A 25494-nucleotide genomic window follows, 5' to 3' on the forward strand; every position below is an offset into this window, starting at 1 on the left:
TGGGAAGCCCATATATGCATATTTATATACATAAACATGATCAGGCTTTATCTGATATTTAGAGCAAGAGGATGCAGAGAATCTATTTTGTGGTGATGCAATAAGAAAACACAAAGAACGTAAACTTTTCCTTTTAAGAGAACAATGCCAACCTTCTGCTTGCAGTAATTAATTTCTCTCTGCCTGGGTCATCGGAAGCTGCTTTCAACTCACTCGGCAAGATTTCCTGTAGGTCTGCTCATCACTCACGAACATTTTATCCTTAAAACCGGCAGCCTCAACCTAGTGCAAATATGACATTTATGTCCAAATTGAATGTGCATAAAATGTCATCCTACCCTCAGCCCAGCACAGCAACTTCCAATTATATCATGTTTTAAGGGGTGATGACAAATGCAGGAGAGATCACCCAGTGGCCTTTGCTAAGATAACAGAATGGGAGCATTTGGATTAAATCACAGCGTGTCGAGGGCATTCTGACTTCAGGGGCGCCACAAGACTTTGATTAAGCCACCAATGGGTGGCTTCTTCAGAAGGATTATGGCGGGGCTGGGTTTCACCCACAGCTTTTGTACCTTATATGGTCCACACAGACCCTATAAAGCAGAAGATCAAGAATTATGTTCCAAGAGCTCTTTATTAGGCTGGCAGCAAGGCCCCAGGCTGTAGGGAAGAGATGGTTATTTTGTGAGGTGTCACATCTGAGCATTACTTTAGCAAATAACCCTGACTGCCTGGGGCCGGATCCTGGTCAGCCACGGGCAGCTGCACCACTTTGGACAAGTGTTTTCAGAATCCTGTGCTTCAGTTTCTCCATCTGTTAAATGTGAACACTAATCCCATCTACTTCCTTACTAATCGTGAGGATTAAAAAGGATGACTTGCATAAAATACTATGTCTTGATGGGCTGGGGCAGTTGTAACAAAACACTGTGGACCAGGGGCCTTAAACAGTAAAAACAAACTGTTATTCTTCTATGTTCTGGAGAGCAGAAGTCTAAGCTGAAGCTTCCAACAGATTTGGTATCTGGTTCACAGATGTTCTTCTTGCTGCATCCTCATGTAGTAGAAGGGCCAAGGGGGCTCTCTGGGGTCTCCTGTATAAAGCGTTAATCTCATTCATGAGGCTCTGCCCTCATGATCTACGTTGAGTGCATGCTGAGTCACTTCAGTTGTGTCCGACTCTTTGCCAATCAATGGATTGTAGCCCGCCAGGCTCTTCTGTCCATGGGATTTTCCAGGCAAGAATACCCGAGTGGGTTGCCATGCCCTCCTCCAGGGGATCTTCCAAACCCAGGGATCGAACCAACATCTCTTATGTCTCCTACATTGGCAGGTGGGTTCTTTACCACTAGTGCTACCTGGGAAGCCCCCTCATGACCTAATCACCTCTTAAAGGCTTCAGCTGCACACATCAGCATATTGGGGTTAGGTTTCAACAGATGAATTTTGTAGGACACAAACCAGAAGAGTCCCTGGTGCACACTGTACATTTAAGAAAGACTAGTAGTAATATTATCTTTAAGTAGGACCACCTGCCTTAACTCTATCACTTTCCTTGGCACACAGTAGGGACAAAATAACCATTTGTTCCAAGGATAATGAATGAATTATCATCACACTCTCACCTTCAGTTTCCTCACAGGTACAAGGGGACAGTAATGTCACCTCCCAAGGCTGTCACAAAAATGAAATAATACGGCAGACAGCAAATAAATGGTAGCTCATAAAATGAGCTTTAAAAGCCTTATTCACTGAACTAAAAACAAAATCAGGGACCAATGCAAAAAGACAACCTCTGAAATGGAGAGAAAATATTTGCAAATGTTGTGAACAAAAGGGCTTAATTTGCAAAGTACACAAAGAGCTTATACAACTCACTAACAATAACTACAACAGCAAAAAAAAAAAAAACAGTCAAAAAATGGGCAGAAGACCTAATAGACATTTCTCCAAAGAAGATATACAGATGGCCAATAGGCACATGAAAAGATGCTCAACATCACTAATTATCAAAGAAATGCAAATCAAAATTATGGTGAGGCATCACTTCACACCAGTCAGAATGGTCATCATTAAAAAGTCTCCAAATAACAAGCCCTGATGAGGGTGCAGAGAAAACGGAACCCTTCTACACTGTTGATGGGAATGTAAATTGTGCAGAGCCACTATGGAAAATAATATGGACATTCCTTAAAAAACTAAAAATAGAGTTGCCATGTGATCCATCAACCCCACTCCTGGGCATATATTCAGAGAAAACTCCAATTTGAAAAGATACATGCACCCCAGTGATCATAGCAACACTATTTAAAACAGCCAAGACATGGAAGCAACCTAAAGGTACACCTACAGAGGAATGGATAAAGAAGATTGGTATACAAACATAATGGAATATTACTCAGTCATAAAAAAGGATGGAGTAATGCCACTTGCAGCAATATGGATGGATTTAAGAGATTACTATACTAGGTGAAGTAAGTCAGAAAGAGAAAGAGAAATACATAATATCACTTATATATGGAATCTAAAATATGATACAAATGAAACTTATTTACAAAACAGAATCACAGACATAGAAAACAAACTTACATTTACCAAAGGGAAAAACCAGTGGCGGAGGGAAAAGTTAGGAGTTTGAGATCAGTAGATACAAATTCAGTTCAGTTCAGTTCAGTCGCTCAGTCGTGTCTGACTCTTTGCAACCCCATGAATCGCAGCACGCCAGGCCTCCCTGTCCATCACCAACTCCCAGAGTTCACTCAGACTCACGTCCATCAAGTCAGTGATGCCATCCAGCCATCTCATCCTCTGTCGTCCCCTTCTCCTCCTGCCCCCAATCCCTCCCAGCATCAGAGTCTTTTCCAATGAGTCAACTCTTCACATGAGGTGGCCAAAGTACTGGAGTTTCAGCTTTAGCATCATTCCTTCCAAAGAAATCCCAGGGCTGATCTTATAAATTACTACATAAAAAATAGATAAACAAGGTCCTACTGTATAGCACAGGGAACTATATTCAATATTTTATAAAAAACAGGATGGGGAACACATGTACACCTGTGGTGGATTCATGTCAGTGTATGACAAAACCAATAAAATATTGTAAAGTAATTAGCCTCCAAAAAATAAATAAATTAAAAAAATAAAAAACATAATGGAAAAGAATATGAAAAAGAATATATATATATATATATATATATATATAGTGTGTGTGTGTGTGTGTGTGTGCATGAATATTTGAATCACTTTGCTGAATACCAGAAATTAATACAACATTGTAAATAAACTATAGTTCAAGAAAAAAATTTTGAAAATCAGGGAGACTTCCCACTTGCTTGTCTTTACAGTTTAAAATGCAAATTTGTTTAAGTTTCAAATGAACAGGCTTGCATTTTAAACAGTGAAACAAGATTGTTTGTTTGTGTTTATTTCTCTCTGGGAGGGAATGATGCCTATTTCATAGGGTCATTATGCAGCGTGAGTGAATCAATGCAAGGGAAACCTGGCCTGTAGGAGATGGAGAATTCCCTTCGCCAAAGAAACAAACCGATAAACACCAGATCCTGCAAGGAATCGGAGCTGTCAATCTCCATTTCCCTCCTTCTTCCGCCTGAATCTCATAAGCCAGTGGGCACAGCATGGTGACCTCCTGTGGTTTGAGCTCTGTCACTGGAGGGGAGCTGGTCCTTCCGGTCACCCCACTGTAGGCGAGGCCACTTCTGGTGGTTGCTGATGCTACTCTTGCTCCCCACGTGGCAGCTCTACATCCAGACACTTCAAGTTTGGGGGAAGCTCTCCTTCTGTCTGTGCTCAGCCTTGTCCAACTCTTTATGACCCAATGGACCAAAGTCCACAAGGCTCCTCTATCCATGGGTTTTTTCAGGCAAGAATGCTGGAGTGGGTTACCATTTCTTTCTCCATCTCTCTCTCTACCAGAGTTACAAATTGTATCCATTAGCACTGGACCAGAATAGCCTTCACTTTTAATTTCTTACAAGAAACCCATGGAAGAGGTCTGAGGAATAATGGGTATTTGTGGGAGTGGGGAAGGGTGGTCAATGGGCAAGTGAGTTCACTGGCTTAAAAAATTTCAAAATGGTTTTCTCAGAGCCTTTGCATACCACCTTTCACATGACTCCTGGAGCGGAGATAGAAGAAGAAGTTCTAAAGCTTACTTAATCAAAATACACTCTTGTACACTGTGTAATGTGTTACTATGTCCCAAGGAACAGATTTAAGACTGTATTAAATGCCCATTTATCTGCTGTTGAATATCCACCAGTGGCTACTGCAGGGTTGGGCACATGACTGTAAACTCCACATCCCATCTCTGCCTTCATGGAGTCTAATGTCTAAGAAGGGAATGACTGGCAAGTCAATCAAGCCCCAAGTGGAGTTCATAATACACACTTGTAAGGATGCAAAAGCACAGGAGTTCAGGTTTAGTCTGAGATGAGGGCAAGAAAGTCTCCAAGGAAAAGGAAGGGTTTGGGATTTTTGATGAAAGACTGGCTAAGGTTTGAACATACAGAGATGGTGGAGCAGAAAGGACAGCAGGGCCCAGGACAAGAAGGCTAGAGCAGACAGGCCTGGGCTGTCATGCCAGCCTAAGGACAGACGAGGTGAAAAGCAAGATACGCACAATGGGTTAGGACATCCTGGGAAAGGCTTGAAGAGGAAGGGGAAGGGGAAAAGAGGGGTGGGACAGCTATGTGGCTGTTGTCCATAATCATAATGATAAAATATTTCTACTAGGATATTTGAGCACCACTTCATTTTAACCACTGTTAACTGGCATTTGACATTTCAGATCTTGCTTAGACCTCCCAAGTACCCTCTGACATAGGGTATCCAACCCCTGTAGCTTAGTGAGGTTGTTAAGAGAAAGAACTTTGGAGGCAGAAAGACCTGGGCTTAAATCGGGTTCCACCAACTACTGGTGTGTGACACTGCGCAATTCACTTAACTTCTCTGAAAGTGTTAGTTGCTCAGTCGTGTCTGATTCTTTGGGACCTCACAGACTATAGCCCACCAGACCCCTCTGTCCATAGAATTCTCCAGGCAAGAATCTGGAATGAGTAACCATTCCCTTTTCCAGAGGATCTTCCCGACCCAGGGATAGAACCTGGGTCTTCTGCATTGCAGGTAGATTAGTTACCATCTGAGCCACCAGGGAATCCCTAACTTCTTTGAACCTTAATCTATAATCTATCTCCTGGTATTGTTGGGAGCTGACAGAAAGCATTAAAAGTGCTTAGCAGTGCACCTAGCATTTAGAAAGATTGAAGAAACCAAGGTTCAGAAAGCATAAGGACTTGTCTGAGGCTACACGACTAATAAACAACAGAGCAGGCATTTGATCTGCAAGCTATCAGACACCAAAGTCAGTGATCACTCCAGAGTGAACTGACTGCACTGTGATAATGAATGATGCTGATAAATAATATTCATTGAATGCTGGCTCATTGCTCTGAGCACTTTATGTTGTTCAGTCACTCAGTCCTGTCTGACTCTGCAATCCCACAGACTTCAGCATACCAGGCTTACCTGTCCTTCACCATCTCCTGGAGCTTGCTTAAACTCATGTCCATGGAGTTGGTGATGCCACCCAACCATCTCATCCTCTGTCGTCCCCTTCTCCTCCTGTCTTCAATCTTTCCCAGCGTCAGGGTCTTTTCCAATGAGTTGGCTCTTTTGCATCAGGTGGCCAAAGTATTGAAGCTTCAGCTTCAGTATCAGTCCTTCTAATGAATTTTTAGAGTTGATTTCCCTTAGGAATGGATGGTTTGATCTCCTTGCTGTCCAAGGATCTCTCAAGAGACTTCTCCAGGACCACAGTTCAAAAGCATCAATTCTTCAGTACTCAGCCTTGTTTGTAGTCCAATTCTCACACCCATACATGACTACTGGAAAAACCATAGCTTTGACTATACAGACCTATGTATTATTGTCCAACCTCTGCAACAATCCTATGAAGCAGGCACAATTATTATATCCATTGAACAGATGAGGAAACTGAGGTCCAGGATGGTGAGATGACTTGAAAAGACATGCTCGCTATCCTGAAAAGAAGGAAATGGCTCATTGCAGAGTGATCCAGGGGTCACCCCATGTTCATCTTTGCTGAACTGCAGTGCTGAATTGGCCTCTTTGTTAGGTGACCCATGCCTGGAGCTATGGAAGGGGGATGTCTCAGCGCTCAAGCCATTGGCCCCAACCAGACTCCATTTCTTTCCTCAAATGCACTTAGAGAACCTACATTTGCATACGTAGGCTGGAGATTCAGTCAGCGACATTATGCCTTTGTAACAAGATGCTATTTTCAAGGAAATGGCTGCTAGATTACGTATGTGCTGAGCTGTGGGCGTGTGTTTGACATTTTAACTTTCCAATGGAAGCGCTTCAATGATGCATAATTTAAGCCTTCTAGGAAACGCGAAGTTACACCCACATCAGGCAGTCAGTCTCTAAAATTCACATATTTGACCAAAACTCCTTGCAGCAGCAACATGAAACATATTGTCCTTGGAGAAGGACAAACATATTGTCCTTGGGGCGAAGATGAAATGTTCTGGGTTTTGGAAGTAGACCTTTGGGAGGGGCCACAACTTGATTCTATTTCTTTTTAGCCTTTCAACTCTGCACAATTCTTTAAAGTTTCTAAACTATTTTCTCCTATGTAGAATGTTGTTGTTGTCGTTCAGTTGCTCAGTCGTGTCTGACACCTTACGACACCATGGACTGCAGCACACCAGGCTTCCCTGTCCTTCACTGTCAAACTCATATCCATTGAGTCAGTGATGCCATCCAACCATCTCATCCTCTGTCTTCCCCTTCTCCTCCTGCCTTCAATCTTCCCCAGCATCAGGTGGGGAATTTTTCCAATGAGTCTGCTCTTCGCATCAGGTGGCCAAAGTATTGGAGCTTCAGCTTCAGCATCAGTCCTTCCAATGAATATCAGGATTGATTTCCTTTATGACTGACTGGTTTATCTCCTTGCTGCCCAAGGGACACTCAAGAGTCTTCTCCAGCTCCACAGTTCAAAAGCATCAATTCTTCGGCACTCAGCCACTTCCAAAAGGTTTATGATAAAAAGGTACGATAATGCAGATGAAGGATCTAGCATGGAGACCAGCACTTGATAGATGTTCAATGTAAACTATGGCTACTATGATTATTATATGGTCATTATCTGTCCAGTTCCATTTAACAACCTTTTATCAAGTGACATGGTGAATTACACATAATGCAGTCAGTTCTCTAAAAAGTCAAGAAGGCAAGAGACAAGGGGAAGAAAGGCCCGTCTTTGCCTCCTTGTAACATAAGAATGGGTGGAAATAAAGCAATTTCATGAGATTTTTCTCTTGAACACTGTTATTCCTCTCATCGTCTTCAGAATTTTAACTGTAGGTTGCCTCCATCAAGAAATGTAAACTTGTATACCTGTGGCGGATTCATTTTGATGTTGTGCAAAACTAATACAATATTGTAAAGTTTAAAAATAAAATTAAAAAAAAAGAAATGTAAACTTGTCTTTCTTATACCTAATCTCCCAATCTCTCTCTCCTTCTATCCATCTTCCTGTCAATGTCTCAGTCCAGACACACATCTCCTCTGCCCTGAACCTCTTGTTCTACAGAAGCACTGAGGGGTGGATGCTGGGAGAAAGAGAGAGCATGATGGACAAGGAGGAGGGACCGTGAGGAGGAGAAGCACCCAACTGGGCTGGACTTTGAAAATTAATCAAAGACATTGGGGTTTTTTCCCCCTGAAAGCAATGAGGTTGTGGGGTAAGGGTGGGAGGGAAAGTCATGAACATCTCACAGAGGGGAGGAAGTAGTTTCTGAAAATGCAATTTAATGAAGATTGCTAGTGAGGTATCACAATAATTGGTCAGACACTGAACAACACAATCATATTAAGTGGAAGGGATTGCTTTGGATGACTCAAGCCAAGATTAGACTCTCTCATCTCTTTCCAACCCACCATGAGGTGATCAATGAATTCTTAAATGGATCTTCCTTCCTGTCCCACATCAATGACCAGGCATTGGAAGTCACAGGTGGGAATCCAAAGACAGAGCTTGACCAGGGAGCCTGGGGGCTCTTGTAGCATCAGAGACAGAGCTCTAGTTTGAAGCCAGAATTATGCCTAAAAGTCCCACCACATGAGTGATTCAGTCATTTAGTCTTGCTGGGGCTCAGTTTTCTCACCTGTAAGTGGGGAAATTTCTCATGACTGGTGTGAAGATCAAAGGTCATAACAACTACATAATGCTGTGTATACAGTAAGAACTCAATAAATCATGTGTGACACTTGGTTCTCCTCCAGAACAGAGATCATGATTTGTTCTTATTTATCTCTATATCACCAGTGTTTGATTATCATTCATTCTACTCAACAATACCTAGTTCTCCTTCCTTCCTAGGTACGTGGTAGAAACATGTTTCCTGACCCCCTTGTGATTGGACAGAGCCCTGTAACTCACCCTGAGCTGTGACCAGAGATGGATGTTTCTTGTTTGGGAGCTGAGCTTCCTTTCCCTCTGGCCCACCATGGATGATACGTCTCCATATATCATCAACCTACAGGCCTGGATCCCTGTGAAAAACAGGACCCTCTGCCAGGCCAGGCTGGATGAACTGTAGCACAAACAACACACAGAGCTTTGCTGTTTAGAGACCGTGAGAAGAGGGGGCTGTTTGTTACTGCAGCATAGCTTAGCCCATCCTGACCGATACAGCAGGGCCTGTAACATCATAGCAACTCATAGCAACTCAGATAATGTTTTGTTTTTGAACAAATGTACATAAAAGGAATTGGGGATTAAAAAGTGGGGAGCTGGAGGGAGGAAAAAAAAGAAGGAATTAAAGGAAGAATCCAGATGAGAGACAACAAATACACAACCAATGTCACATGGGCCTCTCTTTGTCACACGGCTAGAAAAATAAAAGCCTATTTCTTATTCTGGTTCTGCTCTCACTAGTCTGAGCTGGCATAAGTGGCAGGATCAGCCTGGGGCATATCAAAGAGGCTTTAGTTCTCCAGGAAGTTGGAGAAGATGGAGACAGATGGGAGATGACAGGGGTCAGGATAGGGGCTGTGAGGTAAATATTTCAGTCTGTGGGACACATAGCTACTTAACTCTGCCTTGGTCATGTGACAGCAGCCACACACAACACATAAAGAAATGAGCATGGTTGTGTGGCAATAAAAATTTATTTACAAAAACAGTAGGCACATCAGATTTGTTCCATGAGCCAGTTTGCCAACCCGTCAACATGGAAAATCAGAACCATCTAAAGAAGTTCAGAATCAAGTGGATCAAGAATGGGATGAACCTGCTATGGCACTTTGACCCAGGTGGAATGAACAATATAAAGGGAATTAAAGAGAAAATAGAAAGCAGAGAACATAGCCAATGAAACTCAAAGATGAAGGCACCCCAGGCCCAACCCCCAACCTCCTCTTCTTCCCGAGCCCTGGCTCAGCCTCTTCCTTGTGTGTGTGTCTGTCTTCGGGGGGCAGAACGGTTCTGACGAATGCTGTCTCGTCTCTGCAGAAACAGATCTGGGTTTCTGGAAAGGTTCCACAGATGGGCCTTCCACCTCCCCCTCCACAGCTGTTCCCACTCTGCTTGTGTGTGCATGACTCACCATCAGTCATTTCAATTACCGAGGCCTCCATTTGCCAGCCCCTCCATCTGCCAGGGCTCTCCCTTGCCAGGCCACCAGCCACCACCCCTGAGAAGTAATGTCTCTGCTATGAGCTCAGGACTAGAGAACTGTGACAATCTCTCCAAGCAATAGCCATTGTCCACTACTGACCCCCTTATTGTTTCCAAGAAGTATGGCAGCTCAGTGCAGGGGCAGCCAAAAGCAGGGGCTACTGAAAGTGAATATTTGGCAGGACGCTGCTACAAATCCCCTTAAATGGGAGCCATTGCCTGCTCAACTGTTAGAGCCATCCCCGGTTGAAGGAAACTCGGGAGTCAGAGGAAGTTCTGATGAATTATTGTGAGAGAAGAAAGTCACAGTTTTTGTTGGAATTATAAGAGGGTTGGTTTGGTGTGTGTGTGTGTGCTCAGTCGTGTCTGACTTTTTGAGATTCAGTGGACTGCAGCCCTCCAGACTCCTCTGTTCATGGATTTCCCAGCAAGAATACTGGAGTGGGTTGTCATTCTCTTCTCCAGGGGATCATTCCAACCCCAGAATCTAACCCACATCTCTTGTATCTCCTGCATTGGCAGGCATATTCTTTACCCCTGAGCCACCTGGCAAGTTGGAGGTTTTGTTTTTCTGTTAGGCATGATGACCTGGGAAAATATTTGACCAGAACCTATAACTAGCCTCAAACCTTGTCACAGATTTGGAAGAAAACAGAAAAGGTGACACTCTAGACTAAATCCATTGGCTGAACACTATAAAGCTTTTCAATCCAATTCCCAGCTGGGAAGTCTTGGCTCCTCTTGGACTGGATTGACTGGGCCCCCTGATGCTAAGTATATTCCTTTGACCTAAGCAGAAACAATCCAGATGGCTTGAATTAAAGCCAGCTCCAGCTCCCTTTTCTACTCCTTTGCCTCAGGACCCCACCCTAAACTTGTGTCCCAACATCTTCTGATGGAGAGAGGAAGAAAAGTGAGAGTCATCAGGAAAGACTTCCTCTAAGACAGGACAGATTCCCCCCCAAGGCTCAGAGTAGAGACAAGGGCTCGACACAATTCTAGGTTTTCTCACTTTGAGTCACATGCAGGGGGCTTCCCAGGCAGTGTTAGTGGTAAAGAATCAACCTGCCAATGCACGAGACACAAGAGATGCAGGTTCAATCCCTGGGTTGGGAAGATCCCCTGGAGGAGGAAATGGCCACCCACTCCAGAATTCTTGCCTGGAAAACTCCGTGGACAGAAGAGCTTGGTGGGCTACAGTCCATGAAATCACAAAGACACGATTGAGCGACCGAACACACACAGACCACAACCATCACTGCCACCAGATTCTCTACCTACTCCTTCCAAGAGCAAACCTCTGAAATCACAGCTCATCTACGGGGAAAAAAAGAAAGCACTGTCCCTGTCATCAGCAGAGACTGCAAAGGTAGAGAAGCCATCCAGAGAGACCCTCAGGGTTCCAGCCACTGACAACATAGTCTAGTTTAGTCCAATCAGGCCCATGGGCCACACTCCTCCTCCTCCATGACTCATGTGCCCTGGACACTGCCTTGTCTTCGGAGAGAGTGAGGGAGACAAGGCAAAGGCAGAAGAGACTCAAGAACCCCAGCCTCACTTACAGCCACCAAGAAGGAGGAAGAACTAGAACTATATTTTGCACAAAGACCAAGAGTCTTGGGTTCTTGTCCTGTCACTATCACTCATGTGCTCTGTGACCCACACCCCCTCTCTGGGCCTCAGTTTCCCCCTCTGCAGCCCATCACAGTCTCAGCACAGCACACACATATTCAATAAAATGCTCCTGAAATGAATTATAGGAATCTCACTAGTTAAACTCTTGGACCCTGTCCAGCTCTAGAGTTCTCGGCCATTCGTTTATCACCATTTTTCTATGAACACAGATTCAGATGGGGGAACCAGAAGTTCCAAAGACCATGTTTGTTCTGCTCCCCACACTGCCCATTTCAGAGTTCTACAATTGGAACAGAGTTCCTATTTCAGATAAGCACCATTCTTAGGATTTTCCGGAAGCAGAAGACCCTGAGATGTGGATTCATCAGTAAGTGATTCATTAAGGAGTGCTCCCTGGGAGACCAGCGGGATAGAAAGTAATGGGCATGACATCAGGCAAAGACAGCCTCAGCCTGGTCCTGCAGGGAGCTCCGGAGGGCACATTCCTCAGTTCGAGAGAGCTGAGCTCTCACAGTCCTGGGACCATCGGTCAATGGCCAGAGGGTCACCTGGAAGGGGTGTAAACTTCCAGGCAGGCACTTCTGATTCTGTAGCAAGTTGCCATTGTAAATAGTTTTGCTTGCTTTTTTTTTTTTTTCAGAGTTTTTTGTTATTGTGTAGAAACACATCTAATTTTTTGCAGGTTGATTTTGTATCCTGTGACTCTATTGAATTCATTTATTAGCTCTAACAGCTTTTTGATGAGTCTTTAGGATTTTCTATTGATTGGATATATAGAAACTTCATCTACAAACAGAGACACTTTTACTTCTTGCTTTCCCACTCAGTTGCAACTCCCTAACACAGGAGGAGAGGCTCACCCAATTGCTCAGACCCTCTCATCCATTTGTGGAACCTCAAAAAGCAACCTGTGCGTATCTTCCTGCCAGCTGTTCCTCCATCCACAGGGTCCCAGGACGGGTTTAGCCTCTGCTTCCTGCACCCATTTAATTTACAGCTCCTAGGGCTGAGCGGCTAGCAGCTCTGCAGTTTCAACCTGGCTGCATCTTAGACTCACCTGGGAACTCACTGATGCCTGGGCTTCGGTTTCGTCTCAATTACACCCCACTGAGTGGGGTCCCCGCATCCATCATTGGCAAAGTCACCAGAATGATCTGATGCCCAGTAAGGTCTGAATCACCAAGAGGCTACTTGGTTCAGTATATTCAGGGCCTACTGGTCATAACTCAGTTCTGTAGCCGCATCTGGGTTTCTGGATCCTCATCTCTAGCTTTCAGCTGGAAGAAGAAGTTTCCAATTCAGACTCAAGTCCAAGCCAAGCTTTCCAAACCTGCTTTGGGCAGCACCGCACGATAAGGTGGGGGGATTCTGCCAATATATTAGTGACACAGCACTTGCCCATCTGGCTCCATATCCATGTGGATCTGCTCTAGTGCCCCAACCCTGGAGGAGAAAAGCAGCAAGGGAGGGCCCGGGTGCCACGTGTCCCTCACACACGATGTGGGAAGGTTGCAACCACTTTAAAAATAGAACAGCTTATTTCAGTATGTCTTGGCCAGTCCTACAAGTGACTTTAGGTGACTTACAACATAAACATGGAAAACAAATGGTGATAAAATTAGAGATTAGGGATTGAGGAATTTTAATTTCAGATAGAAAGCAAGGCAATAAAAAAAAAAACAGCAGAGAAATGCTGATCGAAATAAGGCAGGAAATGAACACACAAATCACACTGAAGAATGAACGTCCTTCAGTGTGTGAAGATCTCTGTGACATTTAATAACATAGATTTCAAACTAAAGCACTAGACATTAGTCCTGTTTTACAGATGATAAAACTAAGTTTCAATCAGTCATCCCAAATCCTTCAGCCTGAGACTCTAATTCAGGCCTACCTGTCTGGGAGTTCTCTCTTCTTAAGGCATCATGTAGCCTCTTTAAGGTGGTTTAGCTCTGAACTTTCTTTCAATCATAGAGGAGAGGATGACACAGCCAAACACACAATTTTCATTATGAGAATGAAAATACATTCCAGTTCTTCAGGGAAAACAAACTTCTATCCAAGCACTGAGTTCAAGAATAGCATCACTCTTCACAACAGCCAAGACATGGAAACCACCTAAATCCCCACCAATGGATGAATGGATTAAACAGATGCAGTACATATATACAATGGAATATTACTCGGCCATAAAAAGTGAAATAATGCCATTTGCAGCATCATGGATGGGCCTAGGGATTATCATACTAAGTGAGTCAGAAAAAGAAAGCCAAATACCATGTGATACCACTTATATGTGGAATCTAACATATGACACAAATAAGAAGTGAAGTCGCTCAGTCATGTCTGATTCTTTGGAGCCCCATGGGTGGTAGCCTGCCAGGCTCCTTCATCCATGGGATTTTCCAGGCAAGAATACTGGAGTAGTTTGCCATTTTTTTCACCAGGGGATCTTCCCAACCCAGGGATCAAACCCGGGTCTCCCAAACTGCAGGAAGGTTCTTCACCATCTGTGCTACCAGGAAAGCCCTATAAACTTACCTACAAAACAGAAAGAGACTCACAGACATAGAGAGCAGACTTGTGGTTGCCAAAGAGGATAGGGGTAGGATGGGAAGGACTGGGAGTCTGGGATTAGCAGATGCAAACTATTATATAAAGAATGGATCAACAACAAAGCCTTACTGTATAGCACAGGGAGCCATATTCAACACCCATAATGGAAAAGAATATGAAAAAGAATATATATATACACATGTGTGTGTATAACAGAGTCACCTCACTGTACAGCAGAAACTAACACTGTAAATCAACTATACATGAATAAAATAAACTTTAAAAAAACGAGGAAAGAAAGGTGTCCCTCAGATGGAATCAGGGAAGGTTTCACAGATGAACACTGGGCAGGGTTTGGTGGAGCAAGCAGGAGTTCACCAAGCAAACAGGGTTAAGAGAAAATTCAGGAAAATGGAACAGCACGTGCAAAGGCGTAGATAAGTGTCTAAAACCATTGGTGCTGGAGATTGGCTCCAAAGAGCCTAGTACTTGTAGAGCTCAATGTGAGGTTAACTAATTTAATCACATTGTCAAGTTCAGTCAAAGAGACGAGAAGAGAACATTTAATTTCAAGACACGCAATAAAATCTTATTAAGGTGGGCTCCACTAATTCAGAACATGAAGCAATTCAGAGAGGTAAAATGAAGCTTTTGAGGAGCTGATTTATAATAGAAGCAAGATTAGAGACACCAGTTCCAAACCACATAGGCTACTAATAAGTTTTCAAATATTCAGGTGTGTTTGGTCACATAGCAACCAAGATATGCTAATAACAAATACTTAATATATTCATTAAAATAGTTCCCCATGGTACCGCTCCTCTCTATACCTTATTAGACTTTCTACTCCCCACACAATGTTGATATACGTGGGCCTGCCTCACTTGAGCTGTTTTTGTACGAATCACTGCCACGCATCCTTAAATTAAACAGCACTCACTGCGTGCCTGATGTTCGGATGCTCCCCGGATGTGTGGTTGAGAAAGGCGGATGGCCACTCATCTGCATTTGAACGTCTCATACAGGGTCTCTGTAAAGCTTGAGATGCCTTTAAGCATAACATCCAGACCTGAAACTGGTGACTGGCTCAGGGTTCCTCAGACATCTCATTATTCCTGATACAAAGCTCAAGAGTGCTGGCAAAATGGAAATTGTTAGAGTGCTTTAGACTAATGTTCCCTCTCACTGCACCTCATATAAAAGTTCAGGATTGGGAGGGAGAGACAGGATACACCTTCTTTGTATAAACACTGTGCACAGCAGGAATTCTAAACCAGTTGGACATCAAGATCTCCCACTGGGGGAATTCCCTCATGGTCCACTGGTTAGGACTCTGAGCTTTCACTGTCAAGGGCCTAGGTTCAATCCCTGGTCGGGGAGCTAAGATCCAACAGCCATACAGTGTGGCCAATTTAAAAAAAAAAAGAAAGAAAATTAGGATCTTTCATCGTGTCTCTCACCTAAACACAAAGAGAAGATACAGAGTTTGGATGCGAGGCACCTCTCCACACATGGTCCCTTTAACTGGCACCTCCTTCCTCTTCTTTTTTGCTCCCTGAAACCCTGCATCTTCCTGGGAATAGACTATGATGTTGGCATGGTCAATAGATGACGATGCTGGCAGGGTCAACAGACATGACCCACGGATGACTCTTGGGCTATGCGGCTGAATGTCCTGCAATGGAGGTGGGTGGGGTCTATTTCTACCCTCCCTCCTGCCCAAACCAATCAGTCCCCCAGAGACTGAAGCATAGCAGCTCTCTTTCACTTGTCCTTCAGGACACAACTCATGTATTCACTCAGAAAGAATTTATTGAACAAATGCCCAATAATCTTCTGCAAAAAAAAAAAAAAAAAGGCAGTCTTATTGGGAATCAAAGACACATGCATTAAAACAACTATAAGAGATCATCTTGTTTTGCTTCTGAAATTGCCTGGTGAGAAAGTGGTGAAAGAGGCATTTTTAGAGACTATTTGTTAAATGGTCACATTCTGAAATGCAATGTCATAGTATGTTTCCAAAAAAACCCTTTATTCCAGTGTGTTGACTTCAATGAATTTATATTTTAAGCAAATTATCATGGAAGCAGAGAAAGTTTTATAAGCATCATAATAGCTAACTTTGACATTTAACCATTGCTGGGCACCATGCACCTATTTTAACATAGATTCAATGAAGTTCCCAGTCAGTGAAGTATGAATAGTCTATCACAGGAGTGGTTTGGATGAGATGGCATAACACATTTTAAAGAGAAACTGACATGCAGAAAGGATTAGTGCATTTTAGATATTGCTATTTTGTCATTGTTATTTCCTCAAAAAGTGACAACACATATTCTACCACAAAACATAACAGTGAGATTTATTCTAGTTAAGATGAAACACTTCTGATATATTTAATAATATAATTAACCAGATTTCAAGTCAGGGAAACCAAACATCTAAGCATCTTGATGATTCTTCCAAAGGCATCTAATAAAATTCAAAGTCAACTCCAAAAATAAAGAAACTGTTAGAAAAAACAAGAAGGAAAGGATAACATTCTTAAGGTTATCAGTGCAACTAAACAAGGGAACTAGTGAAGAGGTATAGATCTTGGAAGTGAAGTGAAAGTCGCTCAGTCATGTCCAACTCTTTGTGACCCCATGATAGTCCATGGGATTCTCCAGGCAAGAATATTGGAGAGGGTTGCCATACCCTCCTCCAGGGGATCTTCCCAACCCAGGGATCAAACTCAGGTCTCCCACATTGCAGGAGGATTCTTTACCAGCTGAGCCACCAGAGAAGCCCCATAACTATTGGAAAAGTAGAATATATTCACTCATCATTCAAGTATTCCTCCATTTTACCAATATTTCTGGAGTGAACTCTTCATGATCAAGTTCTGGTGGCCCAGAAATGATGCATTCATTTTGGAGGAAGAAGGAAATAAACAGGATAAGAAGTAAATGAACAGGATAATTAATGATGATGACCTGGCTCTGAAAAAAAATAATTAAGAGTATTGACAGATAGAAGGGCTGTGGCCATAAGACCCTTTGCATCACACCTTCATCTCTCCCTGCAGCCATTGAAGGGATGTCACAGAATTCAGCCTGAAAACCACTGGTTCACCCACCATCATGCCATGTAGTCAAGTGAGACCAAGAGGATGGCAAGAGATGAGAGACGGTCAGCCCCAAACAGTGGGTGACATACAGAGCTGGGCACCTCCAGTAAGCTCCACCCACAAACCCTCATCTGCACAGTCTACACAGGTGACGATGTGTTAAAGCCACAGTCTCTGTCGGCCACACTCCCCACCACACCCCAGTGTTCCTCAGACACAACCCCTTTCTTCATTTAGTTCCTGTGTGCCCCTGTATGCACCTGAGCCAGTAAGTACTACTTTGGCATAACTTCTCGTCCCAAGGACCTGAGGATAAGGGTCATTTCTCAAGCCCACCTGCTCACAGGAAGAAGCCAACTCAGGTCCTGACAGATTGCATACCTGCTGCTTCTGAAGAGGTTTCCATGGAGATAACAGGGTTCGTGTCTGCCATGGCACCCTCCATCGCTGCTAGTAACACAGAGCATCTGATTCAAGGCCATGGAGGCACGTGTTTATATGAACTTGGACTATTCCTCGTGAAATTTTCATCGGCTACATCTCCCACACTGGTTCTTCCTTTGGTTTTTTCGCTTAATAACAATATATCTTATCCTCAATTTTAAAGAATTTGTCACTTTAAGTAATTTGGGGAGCAAAACTATAGGATAGAAAAGGAATATAAGAAGAGAGAAGGAGAAGGAAACAGGAAGAGTAAGAGAACTTTGCAGAGGGGTACCTGGTGGACCACGAGGGAATTCCCACAATGGGAGATCTTGATGTCTGGCTGGTTTAGAATTCCTGCTGTGCACAGTGTTTATACAGAGAAGTACCATTGAGGGTGTGGGCCTTGTATCACAAGTGCTACCTGTGAGATGGTTCCAGGTGTCTCTGGTGTGACATTGAACACCATCAAATGCAGAGCAAAGGGCCACTTACTCCAATTCCGATTGCATTTCCATCTTAACTATATTGAGGCGAAACTCTGAGTTTGATGCCAGCCTCTCTTCCACACTCTCCTACGACTTGTCAATCTCCATTTCAAGCCACAAAAGACCTGGTCTCAGGTTCACCACCTTGGCAGGCAACAGTATTTAGTTAGAATTTAATGACACAGTAAGTTTCAAGGTATAAATTCTTAGGGTTGCCTTCTATTTAAAACAACAGAATACAGCTTTTTACTCACAGGATGATACCAAGCTTTTAAGATCAAGTTAATCTAAATAAAAAAAGGGAGTTGATGCAGAAGTGTTAAGCCCATTATATGCAGGTGGTTTTTAAATACGAAGATGATGACCGTATCACCATGAGGGACCTCTATGGGGTCTCTCCCACCTCCTTCTCCAGGACATCACAGAATCAATTTATCATCTGAAAAGTGGACAAACACTTTCCAAGGTCGTTTCAACATTTTTTTTTTACTGGTTGAAATGTGCCTGGGGAATGCCAGGCTGCAAGCATAAGAAGGAAGACACGGAGGAAGGGGAGGCAGCAACAAGAAGGCTGGCGTAAACATGCATCTGATAGAAATACATCTTATAAATGCCTTATTTCCCCACTTCCATCGGAGCCAATGGCCTTAGACCCATCCCAAAGAATATATTGGCAAATCAAAGGTATGTGCCCTGCCAATCAAAAGGAAAATACACTTCTGTTGTGAATTATGGAGAAAATAATTAAAAATGAAAGCCAAAAAGGATTTCTGAGATCAAGAAGCACTTAAGTGCATCGTTCCATTGCTGGGGCACATATGTTTGCATATTAAACTCAGCAAGTTCTGGGGGTAATTTATCATCCACGCAAAATGTGTTTTCTGTGCTGGAAGCCAAGGATGCAGAGATGAAAAGGCACGGTCCCCACTCTCAAGAACACACTGGGAGAACAAGCGGGCTCCCCATTTCTTCCACACATCCCTCCCTTTTCTCTCCCGTCCACTGAGAAAGTACTATGTTCCAAGCCGTGGACTGGGTGCAACCATCCAATTCAACACCACAAATGGATTATCAAGTGCCCACCTGTGCCCAATCCGGTTTTAGATCCTGGAAACACAGCACATGAGATAAACAGAACCCTGGCCTCAGGGAGCTCATATTTATTCTGAGAAAAAAAAAATCTATAAATAAATGAGCAAACACCAGAGGCAGCAAGGAGCTGTGCTTTCTACATAAAACAGGGTGATGTGACAGAGAAAGTCTGGGAGCTGGATGAAGCTGATGGTCCAGGATGGCCTCTTGTGAATGAATGAGCCACGACCCTCTTTTGAGATGGTCAGATGGAACAATCACCGGGCAGACTCTGAGAAGGATCACCGAGAGCACCAGCCATGTGCTGCGGGGACCCAGAGGAGGAAGCAAGGATTTCTGCTCTGGATGGAGACGCTCAGAGGGGATGGCTCTGGGAGAGGAGGGTTTCTGACTCTGGCTGCCTTTGTAGGTTTCCAGCTCAATGTGTCAACAACCCAGCAAACACATTGGGCTTCCAAGTCAGCAAACTTCCAGAAATCTCTTTTTGCACAAGTGTTGAGAACGATGCTCCTTCTGCACCACCTTTTAAGATATTTCTCCTGAGCAACCTAAATGTCCACTGACAGAGGAGTGGATTAAAAAGATGTGGCACACACATACAATGGAATGTTACTCAGCCGCTAAAAAAGAATGAAATAAGGCTCTTTGCAGCAACATGGATGGACCGAGAGAGTGTCATACAGAGTAAAGTAAGTCAGAGACAGAGAAATGTCATATGACATCCCTTATTTGTGGCGTCTAAAAAGAAATGATACAAATAAACTTACAAAACAGAGACTCACAGACTCAAAGAATGATTTCATGGTTTCCAGGGGGAAAATGGGAGGAAGGAACAGTTAGGGAGTTTGGGACAGACATGTACACACTGCTGCATTTAAAATAGATAACCAACAAGGACCTATTGTACAGCCCATGGAACTCTGCTCAATGTTATGTGCCAGCCTGGATGGGAGGGGAGTTTGGGGGAGACTGGATACATGTGTATGTATAGCTGCGTTTCCCTTCGATGTTCATCTCAAACTACGACAACATTGCTAATCAGCTATACCCCAATACAAAATAAAACGTTTAAAGTTTGAAAAAAAAGATATCTCTCCTAGTTTCACACGTGGCTGTTAAAATGTGAATGAAAATGAAAAACGCAATGTCACCTGTGAAGAAGTCCCTCGGGAGCCGTGGGTGGGTCCATGCTGGGCACCCTGAAATTCAGAAATTCAGTCAGAAGAGGGTTCACAGAGAAGCAACATGCACACCTGCGATTCCTGTTGAGAATCCGCACCAGCTGGATGGTGGCCGAGGCTTCCGTGGAGTGTGGGGAGTCAGGGGAAACGGTGAGAGATGCTCAGGCTTTAGAGTGAGACAGATAGGGGTTAAAATACTGACTCCCCGAATTCACAGTCTGATGATGCTGGGGAAACTGCTCCGTCTTACTGATGTAAGTCTTTGCATCTACAGACCAAGATAATGATGCTCAGTGCATCTCTTTCACTCATCTAGCACAGGAAGACAGCTCATGATACATTGCGAGGAATGGGCTGAGAGGTGGGAAGCAGGGGAATTAAGTTGAGTCTTGCAGAGGCAAAGTTTTACAAGCAGAAAGAAGGGGCCAACACACTGTTGGGGTCACATGTAGACGGGGCATCAGGAGTGACAGAGGGGAATGATGGTCCACAGAGCTCTCACAGGCAGCCAGGAACATCTGAGGACCAAACTACTGTGTTGCAAGAGAGTGTGAAGATTCCATGGTCCCCTGAAAGTTTTGCACAGCACAAGTCTCCCTGGAGATCCAATATCAGGAAGCATGGTTCTCAAGGTCATTTGTGATGTGTTTTCCAAGGAAGGATCATCATTTTGGACTGAGAACCTTGCAAATTTCCACCCTGCCCCTCATGAGCAGGGTGGACTTAGACTGTCATTTACCACCGTCTCTTAAACAATTCTCAGGGCAAAAGCCCAAGCGGCTATTTATCATCGAAGCACACACTCCTGAGAGTTGACAATAATGACGTTGTGTTTTCTGTGCCTCTCCTCTGTCTGGCCCTAATTCCTGACTTCCCCAGGTACTGCAAGGCTCCGGGTTGGGTAGGGGCCGAGTGTGGCTCGGGAGCCTGTTCAGGCATCCTTTCCTGTCCCCTGTGGTGCCCGTCACTGACCCGGGTACAGCAGTTAACACGAGTGTGTGACAGAACATTCTTTAACCATAAACGTGCTGCCTCTGGTTTTGCACACTGTGATGTAGTTTCATTACGCCCGTAATTCTTTGGATTTGATCACATAGCCTGGGTCATTCTGCTCTGCCTCTCACAGTTGGCTGTGCTTGGGCCCCGTTCTCAGCCCGCAAAGCAGGCTGCGGGTGGTCCAATCCCCGACTCACAGAGCAGGAGAGAGGACTCAGGCTGCTGGCTGTCAACATCATCAAGCAGCAGAAACTCTTCCTTAAATGAAGCCACATGTAGAATATGAAGAAACATGAACGCAGAATGAGGCAGGACAGAGACCAAGTCCCTAGACTTTCAGCCCCATCAGGCCCGAGTAAACTCTAAGGAACTTTCTGGGCCCCCAAGTCTCCATGGAAACCAGGGAAGGACCAGGGGATAGAGTTTAAGCCTTTCAGGCCACAGGGGAGGAAACAGCACCCAGAGAAGGAAAGTGTCAAATCTGAAGTGAGTGGATACAATCCAAAAAATAGGTCTGTTTTCTCTTCAAAATTCTAATACAATTGCAAACAACTCTTCTTGCATCAGCTAGAAAAATGTAGATGGTGCAACATTCTGGAAAGTCTAAGTTCTGCAGGAATCCTGGCTCTCTCCTGTTAACTGTGAGGCCCTATACAATCAATCACTCAAGCTTCTCCAAGCCTCAGTTTCCCCATGTGTAATAATGCCTGCCTTGGGGACCTGCTGTGGGCAATGGGTGCCAGGAAATCCATGAGGTGCCACTTAACTTGGGGAGTCTCCCTGACGCCATAGCAAATGCCATGCTTCTTCTTCCTCCACAATGTCAATTTCCTGGGCACATGCACCCTCTTCCCAGCACTCGCCAGTATCTTGAATTGTCCGTATTTTAATAATTATTGGATTTTTGCCTGTCTCCTGTCCAAACCAGGAACAGGGATGCTCCACGCAGTTGAAGCCATGCCTTTTGCTTTACACATATCATCAGCACTTACGACCATACCTGGCACATAACAGGCACTCAATAAATACGTACTGGAGGAATGAACTCATGAGTCCAAGGACAGCGGGCGCTCGTGCAGAGCCCCAGTCTGATGCACAGTCTGTTCGTTTATAGCCCTAACCCCCCTCGGCCTCAGCTGTCTCTGTAAAGTGGAGAGGCCCAGAGCCAGCTGACAGGGCCCCAGGAATGATGAATGGCATGACCCCGGTGGAGCACTCAGTGCAATGCCAGGTACCCAGCAGGTGCTTAATATAAGTTCCCTATTAGAGCAGCCACCACTGTTATCCACCAGAATGTAGAAGGTCACTTCCACTTCTCAGCTTCATACACTTTACTCTGGATCACAGGTAAGGGGTGAAACCCCATGTGTTCAAATTAGCAAAATCTTTTCTACTTGGTTTAGAAGACTAAAGGGTTCGCTTTTGGTTTCCAGGTCAGTGTGGATTAGTGAGTGAAGAACCAAGGAAGTCGCCACCTACAGCTCCCTGCACATTATGTGGGGGAGACGGGACATTTACTCATTCCACCCCTCATTCAGCTGTTACTTAGTGAGCCATGTAACTTCACGTCTTTAATGCCAAGACGTGATCCTGAGCCCTGGGAAGGAGCAGTGGAAATGCAAGAGATTCTGCCCTTTTGGAATCCTTCCTTCCTTCCTTTGTGTCTGTGTGTGTGTGTTTAAATGAGGCATAGAAAATAAAGAAGATGAATAAGTAAAATGGATCATGTACTGTAAGGTTAGGAGCCGCCAGGGTAGAGAGGAACTCACAGTTTTAAATTGGGTGGTCAGAGAAAGAGCTCAAACAGGAGAAAGACCTGCTGGAAGTGAAGGGGTATGCCCTGCAGGTGTCCCCAGGAAGTTGTCCCAACAGAGGAAACATCAGTGCAAAAGACCAGAAGTAGGGACTGGTGGTGGGTGTGTGCCCAACTGCTGTAAGAAAATGGGGAGCTGCCATGTGACTTTCAAAAATGAGGAACAAGGACACCATGGTTTCCAATTTAATTAAGCTCACTACAGTGAATACACTCTTCCCAAATGTATTATATCCTAATGCAACTTTTGTATCTCTTGGGGATAGAGCTTAACATAAAATTGCTTGTCATTGAGACTCCCTCATCTTTAACGAAATCCTTACATGTTTAATCACTTAGTCATGTCCAACTCTTTGTGACCCCATGGCCTATACAGTCCATGGAATTCTCTAGGCCAGAATACTGGAGTGGGTAGCCTTTTCCTTCTCCAGGGGATCTTTCCACCCCAGGGATCAAACCCAGGTCTCCCACATTGAAGGTGGATTCTTTACCAGGTGAGCCACAAGGGAAGCGCAAGAATACTGGAGTGGGTAGCCTATCCCTTCTCCAGTAGATCTTCCTAACCCAGGAATTGAACCAGAGTCTCCTGCATTGCAGGCAGATTTCTAAATCTTCAACATGATAAAGGACATCCCTGGTGGCTCAGATGGTAAAGCGTCTGCCTACAATGCAGGAGACCCAGGTTCAATCCCTGGGTCAGGAAGATCTGGAGAAGGAAATGGCAACCCACTCTGGTATTTTTGCCTGAAAAATCCCATGGACGGAGGAGCCTGGTAGGCTACAGTCCATGGGGTCGCAAAGAGTCAGACACTACTGAGCGACTTCACTTTTCATGTTTAACTGCATTCCCTGCCTCCCACCAGAAACTTCATACACACAAACTGTTTACGGGATTTATGTTATTACCCACAGTTTTTCTCAGAAGGAAGTGTAAGAATGTATATATCTTGCTAACAAATATATCATTTCCATAGACCTTTCAGGTACACATTTGATTTGGACTTCAGAAAGCATGGAAAGGAGGGCGGTACTATACCCATTGTACAGATGAAGAAACTGAGGCTTTACCCAATATCTAACCACCATATTTCTTCTTTTTAATTCCTCTCAAGGCATCGCTCTCATTGCTCATTCACCTTCAGACTATGAGGCTTATCCCTGAGCCTGGCTCCTAGAAGTTGAGTTTAGGAAGAGCAAATGCTTTGGTGTTAGACCTGGGCCTATCAGGGTTATTCTGGGCTGGCTTATACTGGCTCATGACAATTGCTGAATTTTCAGAAAATTTGCAAGCTGGCTGGCATGCAATTAATTTGGTATAAACCATTTCCTAGACTGTTATTGCTGCTGTAATAGAGTACTATAGACTGGGGGACTTATAAACAATGGAAATTCCTTTCTCAAAACTGTGGAGGCTGGAAGTTCAAGATCAAGATCAAGGTGTGGGCAGATTTGAGGTCTGGCGAGGGTCAGCCTTCTGGCTCATAGATAGTTGTCTTCTTGCTGTGTCTTCACGAGGCAGAAGGGGAAGGAGTGAGTAAGGAAGCTCCATGGGGGCATTTATAAGGGCATTAATCCCATTCATGAAGGCTCCACCCTCGTGAATTAATCAACTCCCAAAGGCCCTCACCTCCTGACACCATCCCATTGCAGATTAGGCTTCAAACATATAAATCCAGGGAAGACACATACACCAAGTCTACAGCAGACCATGATGGGAATATTTACACCCTGGGAATTGGCTGACACTACAAATCAGGGTTTGCATTGTGTCCCCTTGGTCTGCTGGTTGTTAACCATTTCCTGGTATATTGTTGCCTCTAATCCCAATGCCACCTCCTGTCAGCTACTTAATCTTGCACGAGTTATTTAACCCACCCATCCTCAGCTTCTCCAACTGTAAACTAAAGACAAGAACATCCACCTTGAAAGATGGTTTGAACCAGTGAAGTTGCTCAGTCATGTCCAACTCTTTGTGATCCCATGGACTGTAGCCTACCAGGCTCCTCCATCCATGGAATTTTCCAGGGGATCTTCCCAACCCAGGGATTGAACCCAGGTCTCCCACACCGCAGGCAGACGCTTTACCATCTGAGCTACTAGGGAAGCGTTGTAAGATGGTTTAGATCAGGCTAAAATAGGAAAAGAGCCACGTACCATGGATGACCCAAATAGGGTAGTGTTACTAAGATTTTAAGACATGGATCTTAAGACCACTTGATAAAGTGTGGGAAGACTTTAATGAGTACCAAGGACCAAGGAGAGCCCTAATTACAGAAAAACCATGGGAAGTATAAGAAAGAGTCAGAGAAACGGGCACCAGAAGGGACTGTGTCGGGGGTTGGAAGGTGGGGAAGCAGAGGGCTCCAAAGACCACTGGCCAGTCCAAGGGAGTCCTGGCTTTCCCTCTGACCTTCTGCAAACTCCACGCCCTTCCTGATTGATTGATGGACCACCCCCCCCTTCACTCACAAGAA

The 25494-nt window shown here is 44.3% G+C and overlaps 1 protein-coding gene and 1 non-coding gene across 4 annotated transcripts in view; one reads left to right on the forward strand and one right to left on the reverse strand.

Moving 5' to 3' along the window:
* Positions 1 to 25494, reverse strand: part of STK32B (serine/threonine kinase 32B) — a 404174-nt gene that overhangs the window by 241392 nt on the left and 137288 nt on the right. The window lies entirely within an intron of this gene.
* On the forward strand, positions 23652 to 23724 carry TRNAC-ACA (transfer RNA cysteine (anticodon ACA)). Its single transcript has one exon. It is a non-coding gene; the product is annotated as a tRNA-Cys (tRNA).

The sequence above is a fragment of the Bos javanicus genome, chromosome 6 (assembly GCF_032452875.1).
Source record: "Bos javanicus breed banteng chromosome 6, ARS-OSU_banteng_1.0, whole genome shotgun sequence".
NCBI lineage: Eukaryota > Metazoa > Chordata > Mammalia > Artiodactyla > Bovidae > Bos > Bos javanicus.